Source organism: Petaurus breviceps, unplaced genomic scaffold (assembly GCF_028583685.1).
Source record: "Petaurus breviceps papuanus isolate PSGF00001 unplaced genomic scaffold, PetGlider_PUasm1.0 90994, whole genome shotgun sequence".
NCBI lineage: Eukaryota > Metazoa > Chordata > Mammalia > Diprotodontia > Petauridae > Petaurus > Petaurus breviceps.
Genome location: NW_027187393.1, coordinates 4365608 through 4377167, shown reverse-complemented (window position 1 = coordinate 4377167; position 11560 = coordinate 4365608). Strand labels below are relative to the sequence as shown.

The following is an 11560-nucleotide window of genomic DNA, read 5'->3' as shown; positions in this document are numbered from 1 at the left end:
TCACCTGCTTCCCACCTAAATCCCACACAGATTTAGGCAGTTTATATAAACCCAGTATAAGAACAAAATTTTCTCAATGAAAAAATCAGGGGCAGAGAAATAGACGCTACCAGGCACCAAGGGTAGATAGTTCTGACCATGGAATACTGAAGTTAGCTCTGTGGGAGTTTCCTGGAAGTTCAGCCAGAAGGGAGAATGCAGTGAAGTCTAAGGCTCTTGGCTAGCAAAAGCAGAGACAGCTGTGATGTAAAGAATATTGGATATGGAATCAAAACTGGGATGACCTTGAGCAAGAGACTTCCTCTCTGAGCCCCAATTTGCTCTGTAAAATGAGAGACGGTAGAGTAGATTACCTCTAAAACACCTTTGAAATTTGTGGTCCTACAATTTATGATTCCTTATGTTCTAAATGCCTCTTGTCATTTGCTGTTCTGCAACACCATTATTACAGGGACCTACGATTTCATTGGAAGGAAGGAAGGAAACAAGCATTTATTAAGCATTGATTATTGCCAGACACTGTGCTAAGCACTTTACAGATATCTCATTTGATCCTCCTAATAGCCCTGGGAAGTAGGTGTTATTATTGTCCCCATTTTACAGTTGAAGAAATGGAGGCAAATACAGGTTAAGTGACTTGCTTACCATCACACGGCTAGTAAGTGCCTGAGGCTGGATTTGAACTCAGGCCTTGCTGACTTGAGGCACTGTACCCTGTCTGCTGCATTATCTACTCACTGCCTCTGTAAGTCCAGGGAATGTTTCCAGCGACCCATCACAATCTCTCCGTGATTTACAAAATGGTCTTTGTGAGTTATTGTGGCTAAAAAAAAAAAAAGTCATCGGGGCTGGTAGGTGATGTAGTGAATAGAGCACCGGCCATGGAGTCAGGAGAACCTGAGTTCAAATCTGGCCTCAGACACTTAACACAAAACTAGCTGTATGACCTTGGACAAGTCACTTAAACCCAATTGCCCTTCCCTTAAAAAGCAAAAAAAAAAAAGTCATCACCTGGTGATATGCTGGGATAGCAGATCAGTATCCTACTCAGCCCATACTTGAAGACTTTTCAGCTTGGTAAGACTTTCTATAACTCATGTTCAACCGGTATAGCCCTGGAGAACCCAGGATCATCTCTTTACCACAATGAGGTATTAGCACAGGACTTTAGTGGAGATGCTTTTATGAGTAGTAACAAAAGATAGCTAACCTTATAATTGTACACCAATATTTACTATGTACTTGACATGCATTACTTTACTTTGTTCCCAAAACAATCCAGTGAGGTAGGTGGTGCTAGAGTTATATAGCAGCCCAGTTCCCTTCTAATTCTAGAACCCCTTGACAGCTCCAGATTCATTGTAAGATACTTGGGGTAATCATAATTATTCAAACACTGTGCAACCCCCAGGTTATAACTATTCATGGTGACTGATCCTCAGGACTCTGGCTTGGGCCCTCTTCTCCCTTTGTATAGTTTCACATTATAATTTTATCAGTTATGTATTCCATTATTACCTACATACTAATGATTTTCAGATCTGCTTACACAGCTCAAACTTCCCACCTAACCTCCTATCTCTAATTGCCTTATGGACATCTTTGATCATTCTTACAGATATCTTAAATTCAACATGTGCAAAGTTGTATTTACCTTTCTGCCCAAGTCGTTCCCTCTTCCTTACTTCCCCATTACTGCTGAAGGTACCACTAACCTCTCAGTTACCAAGCAAACAAACCTATGGATAAAGTAGATAAGGATTTTTTTAGGATTGAAGATCCCCATTATTGTTGTTTAGTTATTCAGTCATGTCTATGGGGTTTTCTTGGCAAAGATACTGGAGTGGTTTGCCATTTCCCTCTCCAGTGGATTAGGGCAGAAGTTAAGTGACTTCCTCAGGGTCATACAGCTAATAAGCAACTGAGGATGGATTTGAACTCAGGTCTTCCTGACTCTAGGCCTAATGATTCTATCCACTGAGCCATCTAGCTATCTCTATTAAGGTATAGCTGATTTAATGTGTTGGCTCATAATAAATTCTGCATAGAATTTCTCTACCTCCCCATCCTTTGTAAGTGATGTTGGGGAGAAAGGGAGGAAATAAGCATTTATATAGCACCTACTACATGCTGCATCAGGGGTGGGGAACCTCAGGTCTCAAGTGCAATCCTTTGACTGAATCCAAACTTCACAGAACAAATCTCCTTAATAAAAGGATTTGTTCTATGAAGTCTGGATTCAGTCAGAGCCACACTTGAGGACCTAGAATGGCCACATGTAAATCAAGGCCGCAGGTTCCCCCCACTGTGCTACATACCCTGCTAAGTACTCTACCAATATTATCTCTCTTGATGTTAGCATGTCAATTGCAATCCTTTCCATGAGGTCATTTTATTTTAATTATTTTCATTTTTCAAATATTTATGGCAATACCAGATAAATAGATGGCCCATGAAATCATGTTTCCTGTTGCTGTCTGGATGCACACAATAAAGCCAATTTGACTAATTACCTTACTTGTCCTTCCAAAAAGAATCCATGAGGTGTCCTTCCATTTAGCTGCAATTTTCTTTTGTTTTCTAGTTTTCTTTGTAAGAAGAATGTCAAAAATAAGAAAATTAAACTTCTCCAATATATCCACTTGCTGGTCATTAGACAGGGTTCTCACATCTAAGTTATTGTTTATAGATGGTCTTGTTTATAGGCAGTCTAAAAAATCATGTGATTTTTTTTTAAAACTCCTGTCCCCCTTTTCCATCACTCTGCTAATGACACTTGAGAAGTGGAAGGGGGACTACACAGAATTGAGAGTCACTTTGTATCTCTTTCATTTCATGGGCTACTGTGACTAAAGAATTTACCACCCAATGGTCAACCTAATGACAATGATGTAATTAATGGAAGTTTTTTTTAAAATCCAGTTCTGGGATTTCATTGATATAGAAAACTCCAGGTAAGGAAACTCCCTATACAAATTTATATGCTTATTTCCCCTCCAAAAAGCAAAAAACAAAAACAAAAACCAATGACTAGTCTTTGAGTCCAATCATTCAACTTCTAAATTTAATTAGCTCTATTATCATTTTACTCATTCCCCTACCTTCTTAAACCCAGACACCTTGCCACTAGAGTCAGAAACATGCTCTGGAAGATTTAGCCCTGGTAACTCTAGAACTCCTACCCTGGGGTTCCCAATGTCCTTAATGATGAATGACTCAAAAGTCTACTATTTCAGGCCAACTACTCCAGCCATGATTCACTTTACTCCTCTGCCATCTTTTTAACAGCTTCCTGACTTCCACAAGCTTGCCACCTCTCCCCCCTCCCCCATGCTCCCACCTCCCTGCCTCCATACTGTGTCTAGTTCTGGGGCCATAATCAAATTAATACTTCCATTGCTCTTGGAAATAACATGTCAATCTATACTCAGTGGCTCCACTCACTATTCCTATAACTTTACAAATTAAAATACCCTTCCCTGGCCACTACTTCCCTATATATGTTATTTTCCTCTATTAGAATTTAAGCTCCTTGAGGGTAAGCACTGTTCACTTTTGTTTTTGTATTCACAGGGTTTAGCACAGTGCTTACACAAAGTAAAGACATAATAAATGCTTTCTCATTCATTCATTCATACATTCATTTATTCAGCCTATATTTCTATCTCATCTATAAAGACAGCGGCAGAAATTTTGTTAAATATGTATAAATTGAACTTAGTATTTGACAAAAACTGCTGGGGAAAACTAGAAAACAGTATGGCATAAATTAGTTATAGACCAACATCTCACACAAGTTAAGTTCAAAATGGGTACATGATTTAGACATAAAGTGTGATACCATAAACACATTAAGAGAGCAAGGAATAGTTTACCTGTTAGATCTATGGAGAAGGGAAGAATTTATGCCCAAACAAAAGATAGCATTAAAAGATGTAAAATGGATAATTTTTATTATAATGAATTAAAAAGATTTTTTACAAACAAAACCAATGCAGGCAAGATTTGAAGGAAAGCAGAAAGCTGGTAGGCAAAATTTTTCAGCAAGTATTCCTGATAAAGGCCTCATTTCTCAAATATACAGAGAACTGAGTCGAATTTATAAGACTACAAATCATCCCCCAACTGGCCAAAATGGCCAGAGAATATGAACAGGCAGTTTTCAGAAGAAGAAATCAAAGTTATCTGTAGTTATATGGGAAAAAAAAATGCTCCAAGTCACTATTGATTAGAAAAATGCAAATGAAAACAACTCTGAGGTATCACCTCACACCTATCAGACTAGCTAACATGACAAAAGAAGAAAATGATAAATGTTGGAAGGGATATGGGAAAATTAGGATGAGAAAACTTTGCATTATTGGTGGAGCTGTGAACTGATCCAGCGATTATGGGGAGCAATTTTCAGCTATGCCTAAAGGGCTTTAAAACTATAAATACCCTTTGACACAGCAATACCACTAATAGGTCTGTATCTCAAAGAGATTTTTTTCTAAAGGGAAGAAGTGTTATTTGTATAAAAATATTTATAACAGTTCTTTTTGTGTTGGTTAGAATTTGGAAATTGAGGAAATATCCATCAACTGGGGAATGGCTGAACAAATTGTGATTTAAGATTGTAATGGAATACTATTGTGCTATAAGAAATCACAAGCAGGATGATTTCAGAAAAACCTGGAAAGACTTACATGAACTGATGCAAAGTGAAGTGAGCAGAACCAAAACAGTACATAGTCACAGCAATATTGTATGATGATCAACTGTGAATGACTTAGCTATTCTCAGCAATACAATGATCCAAGAAAATTCCAAAGGATTCACAATGAAAAATGCTATCCACCTCCAGAGAAAGAATTTATGCAGATCAAAGCACGCTATTTTTCACTTTTTTTTTTGGAGGGAGGGGGAAGGTCTGTGTCTTCTTTCACAACATAACTAATATGGAAATATGTTTTGCATGACTGCACATGTGTAACCTATATAAAATTGCTTATTATTTCAAGGAGGGGAGAGGGGAAAAAGGGAAAGAATTTGGAACTCAAATTTAAAAAAAATGAATGTTCAAAATTGTTTTTACATGTAATTAGGAAAAATAAAATATTAAAAAACCAAATATATGCATAAATTTCATCATGAATTTTAAGTTATGACAACAGGTTTTTGGTTAGCATAGCTTTTAGTTTAAATATATTTAAAGTGGATTTGGATTAATTTAGAATGTGGAGGAGAGGGAATTGCTTATTATGGCACCATCATCTTGTTTCTTCTGTCCAACCACCTGCCTGGAAATGGTTGTTAGAAAGTCACAGAGCCCTTGCAGGGTCTGGCTATTCTATAAACTTTTGAGAAGCAAAAGAAAAAAAACACCTTGGTTCAATTTTCAAAGAAGGGTTTTGAGGATGGGGCCACTTGATGGATATTCATTCAATATGAGTGTTTAGATTCGCTCTTTTAGATAATGGGAGGCTCTGTTGAGTCCTGAAGAACCTACTGCAAAGAAACAGTGTTCACCAAATTATTCTGACAGTTTGCTTGTTTGTTTGTTTTTTTTAAGATGTGCTAGAATAGGTAGAGCCTAGAGTCAGGGGAAAGAATTCTCTTGGAAACTTTTTTTGTCTAAAATTTACTTCTTCCTTCTCTATCCTACCTTTACCCCTCCACTGAAAAAGAAAGAAAAACAAAGACCTTGTAATAAATATGAATAAATATATGTATATGTAAATATATAAATATGTACATACAGTATAAATATAAATTCCCTCATTGACTGTGTTCCAAAAGCATGTCTCAATCGGCCCTCTAAGTTCAACATTTTTGTTGGTAGCATTTTCAACAATAATGCTCTGGAATCATGGTTGGTCATTGTGCTTATCAGAGTTACTAATTCTTTTAAAGTTGTTCATCTTCATAATTTATCACCATTGTATAAATTGTTCTCCTGGTTCTGCTTCCTTTGCTCTGCCTCAGTTTCTTCAAATCTTCCCAGATTTCTCTGAAATGGTTCCTTTCATCATTTCTAAACACAGTACCATTCAGTTATTTTCAAATGCCATAATCTGTTCGGCCATTTTCTACTTTATGGACACCCACTTAATTTTCATTTCTTTGCCATCAAAAAAAGAGCAGCTGTAAATGTTTTTATCTATGTAGGTTCTTTTCCTCTGTCTTTGATCTCTTCAGGAGTATAGGACTAGTCAATGGGTCAGAGGTTATGTACACTTTAGTAATTTTTTTAGCATAGTTCCAAATTGCTTTCCAGAATGGCTGGACTAGTTCAACCAGCAATGTATGAATGTGCCTGTTTTCTCCACAGCCCCTCCAGCATATGTTATTTTCTGTTTTTGTCAGCTTTGTCAATCTTATAGGTGTGAGGTAGGTGCTTTAATTTGCATTTCTCTATTAATGATTAGAAGCATTTTTTCACATGGCAATTGATCCCTTGGATTTCCTCCTCTGAAAACTGCCTGTTCTTATCCTTTGACCATTTATCAACTTATCTTATAGATTTGAATCTATTCCCTATATATCTTGGAAATGGGACATTAATCAGAAAAACTTGCTGTAAAGATTTTTCCGTTACCTGTTTTTGTTCCAGTTTCAGTTACATTGATTTTGTTTATACAAAAACTTTTCAATTTTATATAATCAAAATTGCCCATCTTATCTTTTGTGATATTCTCTATCCTTTAGTCATGAACTCTTTCCCTATCCATAGATCTGAAAGGTAATGTTCTCCCTTGAACTTCTGATTTATTTATGATGACAGATTTCATGTCTAAGTCATAGAACCACTTGGAACTTAGCTTGGTATGGAGTGAAAAGCTGGTCTATACCAGTTTCAGTGTATTCTTTTTTTAAAGACCAAAACAGAATAAATCTTTTTGACACCTTTTATGTCTAAGTCGTGTAACCATTTGGAACTTAGCTTGATGTAGAATGAGAAGGTGGTGTAGACCCAGTTTCAATGTATTCTTTTTTCCAAATATTAAAATAAATAAATCTTTTTTCAAGTTTGAATACTCTTCTTAACAATGATTGATATTTTTATTCGTGCCTATTTAAGAAAAAATTAGGATCGTGTATCTAAAGCTGGAAGGGACCTCAGAGGCCATCTAATCCAACCCCCTCATTTTACAGATGAGAAAACTTTGGCCCAAGGAAGTTAATCGACTTGTCCAACATCACAAAGATAATGGCAGGATTTGAACCCAAATCGTTTGACTCAAGAGTCAGAGAAACAAAAATTTTCAAGGCTAAACAAGAAAATTAAACACAACGCACTTCTCCAGAAAAAGGAAAAAAATGAGGAAAAGGAGGAAATGAGAAGCTTGAAACTTTCATTGCTAGTTACCACCTGTGTGACTTTGGGTAAATTATTTCTAGGCCAGTTTCCTCTTCTGTCAAATGAGGGCCTTACAATAATACTCAGATATTCCATAAGTTTCTGAACTGAACTTAAGCCCACTTGGAATCTAGACAAACATAGGAACAGATAGATGCCATTGAGAAAGATGTGACCAGCTAATCTGGCCCTTGGATTTCAGACCAGCAGGTGGCCTAAAGACCATTTTGAATGTAGAAACTGTATTGGGACTACATCTTAGTGAATTTGGACATTTTTATTCTTATTTTCCTCTATTAATTTGAAGTACATGTTTAGATCCTTAGAATTGAGCATAACTGATGTTGCTCACTGAAGTCTGATATTGTTTTGACTGTCTTCTCTATTCTCCTACACCACTACTCTTATTTCCCTACCCTTTTAGTCCTTCCAGAGGCAGTAGTTTCCACCAGGGGTGGAAAACTGTAGCCTTTAGGCCACATGTGGCCCTCTAGGCCCTCAAGTGTGGCCCTTTGACTGAATCCAAACTTCACAGAACATATCCAATATAATAATATTATTATTAATTAATATTATAATTATATCTATAGAATATAATTATATAAATTATAATTAATAATTATTCAGGTGATATTAATAAATAATGAAATTATTTATTGAATGATAATTAAAATATTATTATATTGGATTTGTTCTGTGAAGTCTGGATTCAGTCAAAGGGCCACACTTGAAGGCCTAGAGGGCCACATGTGGCCTCAAGATCGCAGGTTCCCCACCCCTGTGGGTGGGCTATTCCTTCACCTCTTTAGGTCCCCTGCAGAACTCAGAGGTAAAGCTGGGGATACAGGAGACAGAATGTGGCTCTGAGAGAAGTAGAAAGACTTGGTCTAGGCACAGAGGAGTCCAAGTGGTGGCCAGTACAGGAACAGGAAGGAATCCAGCATGGTAGCTCAGATAGTCCTGGGGACCTCTTGGCTCTCACAGGATGTAAACAGCATTCCTAAGAGTAATTATCATTATACTAGCTAGCATTTATATATTTACTGCCTTAAGGTTTGCAAAATGCTTTACAAATATTATCTCATTTAATCCTTGCTGTTGTTTAGTTGAGGTCAAGTCTTTGTGACCCCGTTTGGGGTTTTCTTGGCAAAGATACTGGAATGGTTTACTATTTTCTTCTCCAGCTCATTTTACAGATGATGAAACTGAGGCCAACAGGGTTAAGTGACTAGCCCAGGGTCAAATAGCTAGTAAATGCTTTCGGTCATATTTGAATTCAGGTCTCCCTTACTCCAGGCTCTATCCACTGTGCCACCTAGCTGCCCCCATTTAATCCTTACAACACTGTAAAGTAGGTGCTATTATTGTGCTCATTTTACAGATAAGGATAAGTAATCTGCCCAGGGTTCCATAGCCACAGAGAATATGAGGCAGAATATGAATTTACGGCTTCCTAATTCCAAATGAAGCATTCTCTCCGCTGGCAACCCAGCTTGTCATCATAGTCAAACAGAACAATGACTTTTTCTCCACCATCACCATCCTTGACGGTGCTGTATCTGGGACAGGGAGCTAAGCATTAAGAGAAGTTATGTAATGGAGAGCAGACCTAATGTAGGAACAGGAGTTAGAAAATCTGGATTTGAATCACAGTTTGACTTGATAGCTGGGTGAACTTCATGCAGATTAACTTCTCTGGAACACATTTCTTCATCTATAAAATGGAATTTGATTATCAGACTGTTGAGGTGCCTTTCAGGACTATGGATAAGACAAGTAGAAGGGCTAAAAAAAAAATTTGGCTTTTTTTATTATTGAGAAAGACCAGGGCATCTTTATTGGCCACAGAAAAGATGAGAAAATACAATTCTCTTTTTTTTACAGAAGAGAGCGGTGGGTCCGCTAGTTGGCACAGTGGGCACTGGCCCTGGAGTCAGAAGGACCTGAGTTCAAATTATATCTCAGACGCTTGACACAGCCGTTTGACCTTGGGCAAGTCACTTAACCCCAATTGCCTTGCCTTCCCCGCAGCAAAAAAAAAAGGGGGGGGGAGGGATTATGGATGTGGAATATTACCTAGGCTGTCAAACTCCCTTGATGAGTTGATTAGTTTGGCTGAACTGCTTTTTCCCTCCTTTTTTTAATTTCTTGTTAAAAGGGATGGGCTCCCTAGGAAGAAGGGACAATTAATTCCGAAATGAAATTGATATCAAAACAAAGTATATCTTTTTTCTTTTTTACCCCTAGGGGTGAGAGATCTTGATTTTGTTTAAAGAACTAGACCTTAGAGAGTTGAGCAGTAGGGAAATAATTGAGATCCAGGGCATACACTAGGGAGGTTAGTGTTAGATGGTGCAATGGATAAAAGTCCTGGACTTGGGAGTCAATAAGACTAGAGTTCAAGTGTGATCTCACCAGCCCTGTGACACTCAACTCTTTTAAACCTTAATTTCCTCATCTGTCAAATGGGGAGAAAAGCAGGATTTATTTCAGGATATTTGTAAAGCGCTTTGCAATCCTTAAAATACTCAATAAATGTTAGCAATTGTTATTATTATGAGAGAACTCCGAGCAAGTTATAAGCTTTTGTGATTAGTCTCCTGCTCCCTCCCTCGGCCCTGACTTGCACGCCCCGTGTGTTGTTTTTTCTTTAAAAGTTTGGGGCTTTTTCCTCCCCATCTCTTCTTCGTTATAAAAAATTAATACACTATGATTTTTCTTCCTTTTCATTAAAGTGGTTGATATTCTCGCTCTCCATATATAGTCTATGTAAATAAAATAGGCGTGGGAGGCAGAGACCAGCCCACAATCTCACAGCACAAGGTAGAAGGTACCCAATCACAAGGGCTCCCTGGAAAAGAGGCTGCGCAGTAGACCAGACAAGCGCAGAGCTCCGGCCCCGCCCATTCCCGAGGACTTAGCCACCCTCTGAGGTCCTTCTTCGGGGTATGGGCCCCGCCTTTGCCCCGCCCCCCCCTCACCGTGGGCACGCCTCTTTCCGTGACCCCGCCTCCTACGAGCGCTCCCTTCCTTCCATGATCCCTCCCTCTCGGCAGGCCTCTTCCTCCCTTGACCCTGCCTTTCCTTTGGCCTCCCCTATCTCTTACTCTCTGCTCGCCTCTCTCTCTTCCCCGCCCCTTCCGGTGACCCCGCCTCTCTGCACTTCACCCCCAGTTATGATGCCGTATCACCTTTCTATGAGCTCCTCTCCGCCATCGAACTTGCGCAGCACCTGGGGTGCGTAGTCACGCCCCTCCCCGCGACCCCGCCCCTTCTCATGGCTTCCCCTCCCCCGTTTTATGATGCTTTTTCCTCTCGGCAGTCCCTCTTCCCCGCCCCCTTCAGCGACCTCACCCCTCTCCTTTTCTTGCGCACACTCCTCGCCCTGGAGGTCGGTGGAAGAGCGGCTTTCCCAAGATTAAACGTATTCAGAGAATTTTATCATCCCCTAAAGATGACAAAAAAGAATAACTGAAAAAAGTGCTTTTCCACCTAGGCGGGGAACAGACCACAGAGTAGCCACAGAGAGTAGAAATGCCTAGAGAGGACCTGGGCTATGGCAGGGCTCGGAGGAGGGAAAGTCACCCCTTGGAGACGTCTGTGTCTCCTCCGGAAATTAAAGAATCGATTTCCGCCTTCTACCTCCCCCCCTTTCCCCCTCCCCCCGCCCTCGTAGATAAAGGAATCCCCAAACCTTGAAAAACAATCTCCTCCCTGACTCCCCATGCCCGGGATTGATAGTCCCAGGTTAGCTTTCAGGACCGGTGTGATGTGATGTATCTGTCGCCATATATCTTGAGCTCTAATGCTTCGTTCCTACTTCTCCAGGATAGGACTGTGGCTAAATGTAATAAATGAGAAAGGGAGAGGGTCTGGACACACAATGTGTCCCCAAGACCCCAGAGGCAGACTGATTATGTAATTAGTAAAATGTGCCCTGGGAGGACCTGGCCACACATTTCCCTATAAAGTCTCATCCTAAACCCCTAGATGACTCCTAACCCTTATGTCAGAGACTCTACCTGAATGGCCCAGAGTTCGATTTGGGAGACTCACCTTTTTTGACTACACTTATGCAAAACTTAGCCACTTTTATAGTTTGATTCCTTCGATGGTAGCCCTACTCTCTCTGGTGACTTGTGTGACTTACAGCAGTACTACTATCCTGGTTTGGGGGTAAGTGGGTTCCTCACCCCCCCACACACACACCTGCCATAA

The 11560-nt window shown here is 39.5% G+C and overlaps 1 long non-coding RNA gene across 2 annotated transcripts; it reads right to left on the bottom strand.

The window, feature by feature from the left end:
• Nucleotides 1-56: 56 nt before the first annotated feature.
• Nucleotides 57-10935, bottom strand: LOC138153514 (uncharacterized). Of its 2 annotated transcripts, none has more exons than XR_011166402.1 (5): nucleotides 10697-10935; nucleotides 2514-2588; nucleotides 1655-1739; nucleotides 354-455; nucleotides 57-239 (listed from the first exon to the last, which is right to left on the bottom strand). It is a non-coding gene; the product is annotated as an uncharacterized lncRNA (long non-coding RNA). The 2 variants fall into 2 exon arrangements; XR_011166401.1 differs by lacking the exon at nucleotides 10697-10935 and adding an exon at nucleotides 10534-10622.
• Nucleotides 10936-11560: the final 625 nt, after the last annotated feature.